We start from the raw sequence: 13,459 nt of genomic DNA, 5'->3' as shown, positions 1-13,459 counted from the left end.
TTTGGGGTCAGTAAATCACTGAAGTAAGGTCGGGTTAAAACAGATTTTTGTATTCAGAGCCTCTGTGCAGGTTTTTACCAGGTTATGAAACAGACTGAAAAGCACACTGATTCCTCTTTATACCTAAAAAGCTAAGGAGAACATAAGTATTGTGACTGTTTCTTTGTATTTATTTTGATGTTTGAAACTACAGCTGCAGGGTGGGTGTTAAAATAATTAACAGCACACTTAAAAAAACATTTTTGTTCATTCTCTCCACAGCAAGAGAGGATAAGAGAGATAACAGGATGCGATATTTTGTTGGCAAACACCATGATTCACACATGTAAAATGAGACAGGACAAAACAGAAGCCCTGGGAGGACATACATGCAAATATTTTATTTGACCCCATTTCCCCATGATATCTGTGTCTGCTTTAGGACTTTCCAGGGATCTCAATGAATATGTTCATTACCAGAAGAAAGGCAGCACTGTATCCCAAGAAAAGGGGGGTAAATAAGTCAAAATCATGAGAAATCAACTAAATTTTCTTGTTATTGCAGCAAATGAGATACATGTATGCATGTCCACTTAGGGCTTCCATACATCGACTTTCTGAACATTTTTTTCCACATTTTTTGTGACTCACTAAAAACACCTCTGTAACCCACTTTAGGGCCCTGACTCCCAAGTCACCAGACAACAGCCCCTGCTTTAAAGCTCCTGTAAGGGACTTTCTACTTTAATGTATTCATTTTGGCGCCCCCTGTGGCCAAAGCTACACGCCATGCATATTTATAAAGTGTTTTCTGCCAAAATTCAATTTTTGCTTTCCTTTAACTGTCAAACGTATCTATCATTGAGATTTTTGCCTTAGACGATTTTTCTTCATAATATTTCATCTGACACCTACCCCGCAACAATAGCTTTGAAATCAAAAATAAAATTAAGGAAGTAATAAATATTCTTCCTTATAAACTTGTTTGCTTTTGAAGGTCATAAGGTCAGTAGGTAAAGGTCAGTATTCACTTCAGTCTGTTTTGTTACAGCTTAAAATTCATCATAGCAGCTTTAAATGGTGCAATAAGCCTAAAAATGAGAATATTTCAGCTTCTGAGAGGAAGTTCTGATGTGGAAGAATAACAGAGAAGCAGCAAAAACTAGGGAAGTCATAGAAACTGTCTGACAGCATCACTAAGGGCCTGAATCTCCTCTTTTCCCTCCTCCCTAACCCAACAGTGATCAGTGACTATGATCTGAATCAGCACGAGTCAAACACTTGGCCAGATGTTCAAAATGGGGAGGTGGGCTACCCTGCGGTGCAGGCTTAAGCGCTGTTGCCTCACAGCAAGAAGGTTCCTAGTTCACTTCCTGGTCAGGGCCTTTCTGGGCGGAGTTTGCATGTTCTGGTTCTCTCCAGGTACTCCAGCTTCCTCCCACCACCAAAGACATGCTCATAACGTAAACTGGTGACTCTAAATTGGTCGTATGTGGATGAGAGCGTGCCTGGTTGTCCGTGTCTATATGTCAGCCCTGCGATTGACTGGTAACCAGTCTAAGGTGTACCCCGCCTTTCACCCAAAGACAGCTAAGATAGGCTCCTCCCCCCTGCTACCCCTGACGAGATAAGCAGTATAGAAGATGGATGGACGGTAGGCTTTTTTAAAACAAAAAGACTGCTTACACATATCCCAAATCATCTAACAGACAAGCGTTTTGTTGTGTCTGTAGGGGGCGCCAAAATCAACACAATCGATTTGAGAATGCAACCGAATACTTGTCAACATAATCCCAAAGTTTGTTGTGTGAAATATTTGACTTACCTTCCTGGTCTGGAATCATGACTATCAGGATGAGCTGTTACTGATGAGAGTGAGCAGACCAGGAAATATTAGCGACTGGTGTTCTGTACTTCAACACCTCACAAACATGGCAACACTACGGCCTTTATAAAGTACAGTGTGGAATAAAGATATCTTGTCTTCTGTGTTAATTTTTTTGTCTGAAGTTACTTTTAATCCCGTGAGTTTCTGTGAGATTTCATGTCTGTGGAATCTCCACTGTGTCTGTGTCTGGCCGGATCAAGATCTAAAGATCTAAAATATCTGTTTTACACATTTTTAAATATTTTTGAACACATTCTAAATTGAAAACAAAAATACATATAGTGCCCTCTATGGGTTTAAAAGTATATTGTATGTCAATCGATTTAAATTGTCCATATTTGCATTGTTTAATATTGCACCGTTGGGTTGCATGGCTTAACACATATAAAAAGGGAATATTTCCAAACAGTGCTTTATAGAAATTCAAACTTCTTTCACATTGTTTGCAACTTTCAGTCTTTTGTTGTCCTTTCATGATAGTAAAAGTGTCTTTATAGAGCTGAAGTCAGCTACTAAGACTGCCTAATGGTTTGTTTCTGTTGAATATCACTGATAAAATGACCTTGTCCTACTTTAAATATGCAATCTGATATGCTTGCACTAATATTCCTGTGGGATTTCAAGCACATGCTGTGTGTTAACTGATTTTCCCCTCTATTTAAATGAGCTGTAGGTTCAAACACAGCTGTGGGTAAGAGGAGGCTAAAAGCTTTAACCTACAGACAGGTAAATGTGGGTCTGATAATGAGACAGGTTTATTCCTTTGTTGATGACAGGTCAGACAGGCGAGCAGCTGCTTTTCGGCCCATCCTTATCTAATCCTACAGCTCTGACAAAGACCCGCTTCTGTTGGGCTTTTACCTTCACAAATCCGCGTCCTTCTTCTGTGGTTTCTCCCTCTGTCTTCAGTCTCCCTTCTTGACTTAGGGAATACAACAAAATCCGAGTTATTCCAACCGGGACCGAGCCTCCTTCATCCTCACTCCATCCATCAAAGTGTGCTGAGGTTTTTTTTAGTGCTGAAGTTGAATCAAAGCAGTGAAGTGTTGCAGGCTGGGAGGATGGCGGAGGCGGCGGAGCTCACACTCATCTTTGTCACAGAAGAAGAAGAAAGCGGCGCCAGCATGACAGAAAAAAAAGTCAGGTCCTGAAGTGTCCCAGCCCTTTGTCGCTTCTTCACTTCCTTACTACTAAACTTACATCAACCCCCACATAACAACATGGCCGACCCTGCCTACGGGACTGGAGCCACACACAGCTGGAGACACGGATCCGTCCGGCGTGCAGCTGATCCGGGAGCAGCTGGGAGAGAAGAGACGGTCACAGGAGAAGAAAGACCAGCGGGATAAAGAAGATTAAAACGAGATAAGAACGATGGAGAGAGGAGGAAGAAGTGAGTGGAGGAGGGTTTCATGTGGGGGGAAAAAGGAGGTCTCAAAGCGTCCTCAATTTGTACCATTCTTAATCATAATGCAGACCTCTGCCGCCCTCTGCTGGTAGAATATGAGGTACTACAACTACACATCTGCAGCTGGAGGAAAACCCATTAACCTCCTGAGACACGAGCTGTGAGACTTCATCATGAAGACTGAATATTCCTTCAAAAATCAACCAAATTTCCAAAAATCATAAGGTAAATTCGCCTTATTTTTAATAAATAAAATCAAGTACTCCAAAAGTTTGTAATACATTCCCCTGACAGAAAAGGACAGAAAAACAGTCAAGCATTCAAACAAATCCCTGAAATTTTCATGACACTCTTGACAATTTCAATCCCACCGAAATTCCCGAACATAAACAAATAATTAACAATAATTAAACACTTATAAATAAATTTACCAAGTTATTCAATTTTATGACAAATAAATAAAATAAAATAAAATAAATAAATAACGATGATAATAATAATAGTAATAATGACATCCCAGTCAAACTCCCAAACATTCATAGATTCTTTTCCAAAATATTCCCAAAACTCATCTGATCATATTACCTGAAATTGCCATGGCATTCTTGAGAATTTCAAAGGACATCGCCCCCTAAAATTCCCGTCCAAATTCCCAAATATTACAAAATAAATGTTCCACATTTCCACAAAAATACCTGAAAATTTCAAAGCAAATTCCCTCCAAACAAATTCCCTTTAATTTCCATGAAAATGAAAAACAAAGCAAATTTCCCCAGACATTTTACAGCAAGTTTCCCTTAGTTTTTAAAATAAAAATCTGAAAGAAAATTTGTAAATATATATATATTTCCCAAAATTTCAGGCAGAAATAACTGAACCCCCCCATAAATAAAAAAATTTCCCAAATATCCATAAAAATACCTTGTCCATGTTTTCCTCAAAAAATTCAAAGGATTCCTAATCACATTTGAACGCCTTTTTGCTGAACCTTTTTGGAGGAACATCAACATGAACAACACACAGATATTTGTAGCTCAGTATCAGCTGCTGTGATAACAGTCGATAGAAAAGAAGGAGACTTCCTAAAGTGAATAATAATGGTTTTAGTTTCTGACATGTTTAATTCAAGATAGGACTCATCTCCAGGCCACAGTCATCCACAAAAGGCCCATGGTCCCGCTCCCGGATGGCACTCATTAGTAGTCAGAATATTAGAGAGGGGGTCTACCTCCTGGACCCTAACTTGTCTATGATTATAAAGAAGATGGGCCTGACAGCAGGTGGTCTCACCTCCCATACTAGTCTTAAAGGCAACAATATAGGCCTGGATTCTGGGAGAATAATCAGGGCTGGTTTTACTGATTTGGAGGCTCCAGGCAGAGATCAATATGGGGCAAGAATATTTGAAACATTGTTTGTTTTTCTGTTAACAAAGCCAGAGAGCTAAAGAGACAACCACATATTCCACATATATATTCTGATTTGATGCCTGCAACATATTTCAAAAAAGTTGGGACAGGGTCATGTTTACCCCTTTGTTGTCACCTTTTCTTCAGATCGAGTGACTGTAGACAAAGCTGCTGAAGTCTAAAGAGTGTAATCCTTCTCCATTCTTGTTTGATGTACATCTGAAGCTGCTCAACAGTGCATGTTTTCATTGTCATATTTTATGCTTCATAAAGAACCATACATTTTAATGGGATACAGGAGCAGTGTAGTACCTGTACTCTTGTAACTGGTGCAGAATGTGTCTTGGGATTGTGTTGCTGACATAAGTAGGGATGTCTCTGAAAAGATTTCAACTGGAGGGAAGTCTGTGTTGCTCCACAACCTGATTGTACCTCTCAGTATTAATGGTGTCATCACAGATGTGCAAGTTACCCATGACATACACCCCCATAACAACTTTGCATTGATAGCGTTCATAGGCAGAGTGGGGGGGCATATGGGGCTTAAGCCCTGCATGTTTTCCCTAAAAGGCCAGAATCTTTCAGTTTGGTAAAAAAACAAAAAAAAAAAAAAAGTTGCCTATGAATGTTTTGAATGTAAGCTTACGTTGCTAAAGCTCATGTTGCTAAAGCTCACATTGCCAAAGCTAAGTTATAGAAAACATAGCTAACATAGCTAAACTGATCTCACATTGCAGTTATGTAAGCTACGTAGGTAATTTATCTACATAGCTACATGAGCTTAAGCTATATATTGGGAAAACTAACATATCTAAAGCTAAGCTATGGTTAACCTAACTATGTAGCTAACATAGATAAAGCTAACCTCACAAACCAGGGATGTAAGATACTAATTTAATTATAGATAAGGTAGATGACATAGTTAAAGCTAATCTCATAAGACAGCAATGAAAAAAGTAGGTAAGTTATCTACATAGCCATGTTAGCTTAAGCTAGTATTGCTAAAGCTTACATTGCTAAAGCTGACTAAGCTAATGTAATGTAGCTATGTAGCTTACATAGTTAAAGATAACCTCTCAAAGCAGAAATGTAAGTTATGTAAATTATCAGTGTTAGCTTTGGTTACATTTGTTAATGCTCACATTGCTAAAGCTAATTTGGTTATAAATAAAGTAGACGACATAGTTAAAGCTAACCTCACAAGGCAGCAATGAAAGAAGTAGGTAAGTTATCTTCTTAGCTACATTAGCATGAGCTGTTTGCTAAAGCTTACATTGCTAAAACTGACTAAGCTATGGTTAACACAGTTACATGTTTGCTAAAGCTTACGTTGCTAAAACTGACTAAGCTATGGTTAACACAGCTACATGTTTGCTAAAGCTTACGTTGCTAAAGCTCATGTTGCTAGAGCTCACATTGCCAAAGCTAAGTTATAGAAAACATAGCTAACACAGCTAAAACTGACCTCACAAAGCAGTTATGTAAGCTACGTAGGTAATTTATCTACATAGCTACATTAGCTTAAGCTATATTGCTAAAGATTACATTGCAAAAGCTGCCTAAGCTAATGTTAATGTAGCTATGTAGCTTACATAGTTAAAGATAACCTCTCAAAGCAGCAATGTAAGATATGTAAATTATCAATGTTAGCTTTAGCTACATTTGTTAAAGCTCACATTGCTAAAGCTAGTTTAGTTATAGATAATGTAGCTGACATACTTTAAGCTAACCTCACAAGGCAGCAACACTAGGCATAGGTAAGTTATCGACTTAGCTACATTAGCATAAGCTGTTTGCTAAAGCTTACACTGCTAAAGCTGACTAAGCTATGGTTAATGTTGCTATGTAGCTCACATAGCTAAAGGTAACCTCCCAAAGCATCGATGTAAGATAAGGAGGTAAGTTATCTATGCTAGCTTAGGCTACACTTGCTCACGCTCACATTGCTTTAGCTAATGTTGCTAAAGCTTACTGAGTTACGTTGAATTATATGGTAATGTTAATCAGTTAGCTAGTACAGCTATGTTAGCTTCAGCCAAAGATAACAAAGCTAAAGTGAGCCACTGTTCTTTTAACTACTTCAAAGACGGGGTCTTCACGTAGTTTAATCCTAGATCAGACCTCTGACCTTTTTCTCAGTTTTGAAACTTTTCTTGGTTTGAAAAGTTTAAAATGTGATTAACTCATGAAAGTAACTGTCAGACTTTGTTTAGAAATACATTTTAATTAAAAAAAATCTAAAACTGGAAATACATTGCACTGGCAAATTACAGCATTTCCTCTGTGAGATATACAGTGTCTCAGATGAACGGTCTGTGAGGGCCGTCAGGAATGTACAGTCTGCAGCCAGACCACTCTCACATGTGCTGAGCCCTTTCCCCTGTTATGTTATTTTCTTATTCACTTTTTATACATTGTCCCAACTTTTTTGTAATTTTGGTTTGTACATGTCTTTATAACTGAAAGTCATTTTAAACATGTACCTCATATTTGATTGTACATCTTTACTGACTGTAACTTGTGGCCCCTCGGAGCATGAGGCCCCAGACAAGAGTCTGCCTTTGTCTCCTGTTAAACAGCCTATGAGTGTGAATGTATTAGAGGGTCAATAAAGCACTATAAACTCTTGACTGACTGACCATGAAGAGCTTTTTATGTGGGATGAAGGATTTTAAATCTGATTCTATAAACCTTTCCTTATAGTTTAGCTTCTCAAACTCATTTATTTCTTCACCACATGAGTAATAGACGTCCACACTCTTCCACAAACTCATCTTACAAATTAGATTTAAAGACCTGCTGTGTGTCAACAGCGTGGTCGTAAAAGCAGAGTATTAAAATACTTGAGTCATGAGACGGTTACCTCAATAAAACTCTTCAAACATGACATGTCAACACCACCAGGGGTTATACAAAGCTACCGGCGCTTCAATTAGAGTGACTCACCTGCTGTTCCCTTGTCTTTGGTGTGATAAAGTTCAGTCACACGCTGTATGATAAAGAAATAATTACTCACTTTCCAAATAAAAGATATTAAACATTATGAGGTAGCTACTGTTGGCAAACTAATCAAACAGGAGCTCCTTGTCTATATAAGACTGAACATTGTATAGAGCTGGTTTTATACTCAGTTACTGTAAGACAAACCCACAATATGTGAACTTTATGTTATTTATCTTTATTTTATGTGGACATTTATATCACTAGAACACGTTTGACATTTTAAACACCTTATCAGAGGTTAAAAGTGCTTCCGTCACAGGGCACCAACTTTATTAATATTCCACTTTATTACACTGAGGCACCTATCTGACATTGTGTGGTGATTTGATTACTAGATACATATTCTTATCTGTGCTCTTTTCTCAGCCCTGTCATTAAATGATTAAAAAGTGATATCCGAATAAATGTTCTTTAAACGTGACTAAGACAGCTGTTTACTCAGACGATTAAATTTTATATCAAACAAGCAGGATTATATCATGATTGCCTCAGAATTGTTTCCTTAATTAAAGGTCTAAATGTCAGCAAACACACAAAGGACTTAGGTAGGAAAAGGGCTTTTCATACTATCAAAATCATTAGTTATCATTAGTTCCCCGTTCCTTAAATGGTTCATTTTTGTTCTGATGAGCCCTAAGATCCTCTGGAGTAAATAAGATCACCAGGAAGAAGACTCATGATTTCTCTGTCATTTTAAAGCCCCGTTTACACGACGTTTTGCTTCGTTTTCTGTTTTCGTTTCCAAAAAGTTCCACGTTTAGACGGCATCGTTTTCAAAATGATCTCCGTTCACACGAGACTGCGGGACACACCAAAAACAATGTAGTACACATACCAGGCCAGTAGATGGCGGTGTGATTTTGCAATGAACCAAAATCCTATATCGCCATGGGGCTGCCCTTCGATGGCGAATGGGTTGAGTCAGAATCTGGTGCAGGCACAAAATACGTCTCTACTGATCCAAGTGATGGTAAAGTAAATCAAAACTTTGTTGGAGAAGTACAGTTGAATTCAAAAGAGTGAGGAGCACGAACAGTACACTGGTGTCGGCCATCTTTGTTTTGTTTTGGGCCCAATCTGCACATGCATTATAAGCCTACTTGCGCATGGATATTTTCTGCAGCCGCAGTGCAAATGTCCGTTTTCAGAAAGTGCCGGTTTCCCTGTTTACACGGAGATGGAGACGGGGGTGTTTTGAAAAACTTCCACTCTGGAGCCCGTTTCCAAAAAGTTCCATTTTCAGGCACCAAAACGCCGTTGCCATGTAAATGGACAGCCAAAACGCTACAAAACGTTTGCGTTTTTGCGAAAACGCTGTTGTGTAAACGGGGCCTAAATGTCTGTAATTGCTGCTGGAAAGATGATTAATAGCAGTCCACTTGTTTGATTGTTCAGTATCTGTTTTCAGGTTGTCTGTACATGTACAGATGTACATCTGGATCATTCATGTGAACAGGAAGGGATGAATGTAAAGGGGAGATTTGAGGGATTTTCTTCAAACTTCAAACGTCCCCTCTGACTCTAAGATAAACTGGTATGATTTTGGAGGCCATAGGTCAAAGATCAAGGTCACTGGCCACATTTTCAAGCCCTAATATTGTAATATTTCAACAATACTTTCAGGTATTTCCTTTAAACTTTGCACAGATGTCCACGCTGACTCTGGGATGAACTGATTAGATTTTGGAAGATGTAGGTCAAAGGTCATTGTCATTGGGCATCCCATTCATCCATTGTTTGTACACCTGTTCTCACAGGATCTATTTGAGATACTTTCTTCCAATCTGTCCACTTGGACTAATTGATTAATTAGATTTTGAAGGCATAGGTCAGATATCAAGGTCGTTGGGTTGCAAGTTTATTCCTTTAAAAATCCAGTAAGTTCATTTTGTCTTCTTATTTTGATTACTTATCTTGTGTTTCTTTTTTCAGACAAGCTAATTGTAGGAGATGTTTTTTTACCCTTTGACTGTCAGCTGCAGTGTTCCTCAGAAGCGTCACCTGGCCGCTATGACGTGTCATTATGCTGTTCTTCTTAAGCGTGGGCAGCCTGACGGACCTGACAGGTCTATCTGACTACGCCCGCCACCGCCTGGGAAGAACGGCATATAAAGACACATCACAGCGGCCTGGTGACGCTTCTGAGGAAGACTGCAGGTGACAGTGGAAACATGTTAAGGTAAAATAACATCTCCTACAATTAGTTTGTCTGACACAAAAGAAGCACAAGATAAGTACGTTTATTCCTCGTCAGTGAACTTGATATCTCCAGATCGCTTTGAAGGATTTTTTTGACATTTCGCACAAATGTCCACTCTGACTCAAGACTGAATTGATCAGATTTTGAGGCCCATAAGTCAAAGATCAAGGCCACTGGCCTCATTTTCAAGCCTTGGTGTGAATGCAATCATTCTTGAACACTTTAAAGGATTTTCTTTAAACTTTGCTTAGATGTCTGATCTGCGTCAAGGTTGAAGTCATGAGATTTTGGATGTAACAGGTCATGGATGAAAGTATTGGCATCCCTGGAATTTTTTCCAGAAAATACACCATTTCTCCCAGAAATTGTTGCAATTATAACTGTTTTTGGTATACACTTGTTTATTTCCTTTCTGTGAACTGGAACAACAACAACAAAAAAAAAAAAAAAAAAAAAAAAAAAAAGAAGAAAAAAGCCAAAATTTATATAATTTTACACAAACTCAAACAATGGGCCGGACAAAATTATTCGCACCCTCAACTTAATATTTGGTTGCATACCCTTGGGAAAAAATAACTGAAACCAATCACTTCCTAAAACCATTGAAAAGCTTCTTACACCTCTCAACTGGATTTTTGGACCACTCTTCTTTTGCAAACTGCTCCAGGTCTCTCAGATTTGAAGGGTGCCTTCTTGCAACAGCAATTTTGAGATCTCTTCATAGGTGTTCAGTGGGATTTAGATCTGGACTCATTGCTGGCCACTTCAGATCTCTCCAGCTCTTTGTCTCCAACCATTTCTTGGTGCTTTTTGAGGTATGTTTGGGGTCATTGTCCTGCTGGAACACCCATGACCTCTGACGCAGACCCAGCTTTCTGACACTAGGCCCTACATTGCGGCCCAAAATCTTTTGATAGTCTCCAGATTTCATGATTCCTTGCACACAGTCAAGGCACCCAGTGCCAGAGGCAGCAAAACAACCCCAAAACATCTATGAACCTCCACCATGTTTGACTGTAGGTACTGTGTTCTTTACTTTGTAGGCTTCATTCTGTTTTCTGTAAACAGTAGAATGACGTGCTTTTCCAAAAAGCTCTACCTTAGTCTCATCTGTCCACAAAATGTTCTCCCAGAAGGATTGAGGCTTACTCTGGTACACTTTTGCAAACTCCAGTCTGGCATTTTTATGTCTCCTTGTCAGCATTGGGGTTCTCCTCAGTCTCCTGCCATAGCGCTTCATCTCATTCAGATGACCACGTATAGCCTGAGCTGACACTTTTGCACCCTGAGTCTGCAGGACAGCCTGAATTTGCATTCTTTTGTCTATTTTTCTCTTCGTCCATGTCCAGGGAGATCAGCCACAGTGCCATGGGTTATAAACTTCTTGATTATATTATATTACACACAGTGGACAAAGGAATTTCAAGATCTCTGGAGATGGTTTTGTAACCTTGAGATTGTTGATATTTTTACACAGTTTTGCTTCTCAAGTCCTCAGACAATTCTGGGCTCTTCTTTCTCTTCTCCATGCTTGGTGTGACACACACAGGCACACAACACAAAGGCTGAGTCAACTTCAATACATTCTAACTGGCCTCAGGTGAGATTTCTAGATTGCCAGCACCTGTTACTTGACAAGGGTTTTTGAGTTTTGTGTAAAATTATGTTAAATTTGGCATTTTTCTTCTGCTTTTTTTGTTGTTCCAATGCACATAAAGGAAATGAACATGTGTATACCAAAAACATTTGTAATTGCAACAATTTCTGGGAGAAATGGTGTATTTTCTGGAAACATTCCAGTGGTACTTTCGTCCATCACTGTGTAGCTACCAGACAGTAGATCTACGTAGTTGTATTAATTCGTACTCAATTGGCCTTATCAAAGTGTACTCGTAGGTACCTTCATTTTTTTGCCATTTAATCTTCTTGTTTCATCTCTTTATTATAGCACTTGGGCCACTTATGGTGCTGTATAGATGAAGTCTCATATGACCATAGTTCAAGGCAACACAAAGATGATTATCATCAGTTACTCTTGGTTTTCCATAAGACAATGTGTGTTTAAACTGATGTGAGCCTTTTTAAACAGTATTTATCAGACCGTAGATGTTGTTTCTTGTAGATTACCTCCTTCCCGCCCAGGACCATCGCCACATCACATTGTATTTTCCTCCTATAACCACTTGGGTGCAGTCCTCGCTCAGTGTAAAGATGGTATCAGCGCTCTGCTGGCTTCTTCAAAGATTCTCATCCTTATCCAGCTTAAGAATTCAAAGTCATGTGTTTCTTTGCAGTGAGCAAACCGGCACATGACGTCAGAGCGAGGAGCATCGACCGGTCTGAATCACCCTCTAAACATTCAACACATGGTCCTAGATCCTGTGTGGACACAGCTGACTGTTAATGAATAATGTCCAGGCCGTGATGAGAGCCGCTGGGGCATGATGATGAGGGAAAGCAGAGGGGAGAGCTCTGAAGTAATATTTCAACTAAAATAAGCCTTGTGTGTGCTCTTAATGAGGGGTTTTTAGCAGCATGAACAAGCAATTAATGAACAAAAAGAGGTTAGAATAAGCAAGAATGGGATAACAATTTGGGCAAAGGAGCTTTTTTCCTCATTTTTACTTCTGCATTAACTCTAAACCCTTTTTTTTAATCTATGAATTTTCTAAATGCACTAAAATACCTCATTTAATATAAAACTGTATCAATATACTCAACTTAAAACAGCCACAGCCAAATGATTTTTCAGTTTTACTTGTAAAAACATTTTTATATTCTTTCATTTGAACTTTACTGTTTAATGAGTCCTTCCACAGTTGAATCCAGCTACAGTCTTCAGTATTTCATTTACATTTTGTGCATAACTTACATTTCTGACAGACGGACATCAAGGAAAGCCAAGTGTGGAAAAAAACTATAAATATACAAATGAATGGAGTCAGCTGCCTCTGAAATGTCTCTTTGAGGCTTCAGTAAGAGCAAAAGAAACGTTAGGAGTGGAGAGCTGCTCAAGACAAAGCTAATGTTAAATATAGAAAGAGGCTAATACGTCAGCTTAGTCGTCACTGTCCACTGAAAACTGCACAGTTTGGTGAGTTTGATTTCCTGCAGAACAACTGTCTCACTTCGTTAATGTTTCCTTGAAAGAAGTTTCTTTTATAAGTTGCATAAACCATGGAGAAAAGTGCAGGACTGTCTGAAAATGTCTGATCACTATAAACCTGTTCATGTTCATTTACTGGTGATGAATTAAAAGCATGATTTTCACAAATGCATATTTGGACTCAGTAGAAAAACTTCACAGTGGCACAGATGTTCAAAAGTTTTCATCAGGATAAAGAAATTCTCGACATTGAATAATCCACTGATTTTCTGCCACTTAATCAAGTCCACCTTTACCCCAGCTGATCAAAGAAAGATGGATCGGCTCAACCTGATTCAGGTACAGGCTTTAAAGAATTATGAAATCCAGATTATCAGCGTTTTACAGGGAACTGTCTAGTTCTTACTTTATCCCCAGGTGGCGCCAAAATCCACACAAATAGAAAAATCCTCATGGCTGCTTTAAA

The 13,459-nt window shown here is 38.8% G+C and overlaps 1 protein-coding gene across 1 annotated transcript in view; it reads right to left on the bottom strand.

The window, feature by feature from the left end:
* The window catches only part of LOC121527225 (tyrosine-protein kinase yes-like), a 41,849-nt gene extending 38,590 nt beyond the window's left edge, over positions 1 to 3,259 (bottom strand). The window contains exon 1 of the mRNA XM_041814078.1: positions 2,729 to 3,259. The gene's annotated coding sequence lies outside the window, so the exon portion shown is untranslated. The remainder of the gene's footprint in view (positions 1 to 2,728) is intronic.
* Positions 3,260 to 13,459: the final 10,200 nt, after the last annotated feature.

The sequence above is a fragment of the Cheilinus undulatus genome, linkage group 19, assembly GCF_018320785.1.
Source record: "Cheilinus undulatus linkage group 19, ASM1832078v1, whole genome shotgun sequence".
NCBI classification, from domain to species: Eukaryota; Metazoa; Chordata; class Actinopteri; order Labriformes; family Labridae; genus Cheilinus; species Cheilinus undulatus.
This window is presented reverse-complemented; position numbering and strand designations above follow the sequence as displayed.